At 31.9% G+C, this 2,755-nt stretch overlaps 1 long non-coding RNA gene across 1 annotated transcript; it reads right to left on the bottom strand.

The window, feature by feature from the left end:
- Positions 1–1,338: 1,338 nt before the first annotated feature.
- LOC149477833 (uncharacterized) lies at positions 1,339–2,520 on the bottom strand. Its single transcript, XR_016317487.1, has 2 exons — positions 2,273–2,520; positions 1,339–1,715 (listed from the first exon to the last, which is right to left on the bottom strand). It is a non-coding gene; the product is annotated as an uncharacterized LOC149477833 (long non-coding RNA).
- Between the last annotated feature and the right edge of the window lie 235 nt (positions 2,521–2,755).

The raw sequence follows: 2,755 nt of genomic DNA, 5'->3' as shown, positions 1-2,755 counted from the left end.
CGTTTACACGCCTTTTGCATTTAAAAATTAAATTTATAAATATACTAGCGGCCCGCCCCGGCTTCGCCCGTGGTACATATTTCGCAATAAAAGGTAGCCTATGTTCTTCCTCAGGATCTAAAGATTATCTGTGCCAAATTTCATCAAAATCGGTCCAGTAGTTTATAACCTTTCCTCTTTATAATATTAGTATAGATAATATACCTAATATCTGTCTTTGTCTAGAAATCTTATCTAGAAATTTTTTATCTAGAAATGCCTTCATTATCATCTACCTATTTATAATTTATACAGTTAGAAGTAAAGCTATGTAAACAAACTAATTAATATATAAACACAGAATTAGAAAGTAAGTAGGTACACTGATTTATTTTAAAATAATATCTGGTGACAGCTAAATCCAATTTTATTAAAACCACTGATTTTAACGAGTTTGTATAAACTCCGACGAATTTATTAAAAGCGTGCGCTATCGTTTGTTATTTTTTCATTTCCTTTGTAAATCAGATTACGCTTTCAATTTGTTATTTACTGTGTAATGAAAAATATTTATTCGGCCATTTTTCGCCAATATCGTAGAGCCTTTGCTACGCTTAATTAAATAGAAAGGCGGAATTTTGTTGATTTTTAATGTCTATGAAAGCCTGGATATAAAACAAGTAGGTACATATATTTAGGTATTTGTAGTATGAACTAAGTATGTAGTTTTTATTTCTGAAATATTTATGTATTATAGGTACATTAATAAACACATTACTTATATGTATTAGGTATCATAATTCGAAAAAAAATTGTGTTATCAGGCTTTATCAGGTATGTGATTGACAAAAAGATCAGAAAGATAAATAAATAATTGAATGAGGTAATTGAATCGATTTAAACATCCATTACTAGTTACAAGTTTCATCCGGTACTTTCTTTACGTACATTTAATAAAATAATCAGTATACAAAGAGAGGCTTTGTACCATTGAGTTAATATTAATAATGGAGCAGACACCACGAACAAAATCTGTGCGCCAAGATGGATGGCGGCGCGGGGCGCGCGAATGACGGCTAAACAGTCATAGATTATGCGATGTCACTGACTCACCGCTATAGAGGCGACGTCTTTGTTTCTTTCTGTCTATTTTATTGGGTGCCACTCCTTTCATGCACGTTGACTTGAAATTTTCTTTGTACTTACTTAATATTTATTTCAGATATAAACTGACTTTACTACGCGGGGCTAACAATATCTGGCATATAATATAGGATGAGGAGGTTCAATATGGGCTATGGGAAGTTTCATTCCTTACAAATTGAGCCTTTTTTAGAAAAAAAATAAAAGCCGTGTAAAAATTGTGTTTATTTATATTTAGTTCATCATCCTCAGAACATGTTCCCGGCTCAGAAATTGCTTGTATTGTTCCAGTACTATTGTAGCACACCTTCGGCTAAAATAAATATAATAATAATAATGTTAGTGATGGCTAAAATAATATTTTATTTGTTATACAAATCCGTAAAATTTTATTATTATTACTAACATCAATACAAGGAACAGCAGACTTCTTTAGAATACGCCTTCCCGCTTTTGTGGTATATTTATCCTCATCGCGAAAATGCAATGAACAGATGCTAGTTCTATCGGATGGTAACCAGGTTTCTTCACTGCGGTTGTTTTGGACAAATTTTACCCATTTTTCCCTTTCTTCACGACCCAGACATGGAAACCTTGAATAGAAAAAATATTAATCTCTGAACTAGCGGTCCGCCCCGGCTTCGCCCGTGGTACATATTTTGCAATAAAAAGTAGCCTATGTTTTTTCTCAGGGTCTAAAGATTGTCTGTGCCAATTTCATCAAAATCGGTCCAATAGTTTATGAGCCTATTTATTACAATCAAACAAACAAACAAAATTTTTCCTCTTTATAATATTAGTGCAGATAAATAAATAATAATTCAATTATACGTTCAAGTCAGTAGCTTATACAATATCAATTAAAATTGATTAAAATCAATTAACAAAAAAAAAATTGGTGATTAAGTAATTGATTTTCATATTTCATGATTTCACCTTTTTTCAATTAACAACCAGTCTATGCTTTTCTAAATATGTAAAATTATTATTTTATACTAGAAAAATATACGCCAGCAAATATTACTAACAACACTTATTTCATGCCCAATGTCATATCTTAAATTTTTAATCTATGACAAATGACGCAAAATGTCGCCCGCCAAAAATTTTGTTCTAACTAAGTTTTAAAAATTATTATCTAATTACTTACTGATTGAAAAGTTATTCCTTTGCACTTTTCCGTATTATTTGTATTATTTGTGCAATATCGTAACACACACGTAGGCATATTTGATGCGTTTCACTTTAAAACAAATAAAAAATGAGCGTGACGTTCGCGCCAATGAGCGAGCAAGCGACTGAGTGCAGTTACGCCACATGACGTATGTTGAGTGGAACATAAGTGGTGTAGGCGGTATCGACTCCATATTAATATTATCTCAATGCTTTGTACAGAGATTTTCTTCAAAAAGCCAAGCATTAGAGAAAACGACTTCGGAAGTCGCGACTATTATATGAACAAAATCCGCCATTTTTTCTTCAAAGTGACGCTTCGTAGCCATTTTCCTTCTGATGTAAATTTTACAACAATCATTTGTTTCGAGCTAGGGTTGCTGCTGACAAAAAAGGTTTTACTTGTAAGGCTTGTAAGAAATTTCCTTTAATTAAAAAAAAAGTTGTTCCGAGTTTCTAG

Source organism: Colias philodice, chromosome 23 (genome assembly GCF_061535455.1).
Source record: "Colias philodice isolate Cphi_HAF_F1 chromosome 23, ilColPhil1 Martin Lab GWU primary, whole genome shotgun sequence".
Classification (NCBI taxonomy): domain Eukaryota; kingdom Metazoa; phylum Arthropoda; class Insecta; order Lepidoptera; family Pieridae; genus Colias; species Colias philodice.
Note: the sequence above shows the minus strand (reverse complement) of the source record. Positions and strands in the feature narration are given on the sequence as shown.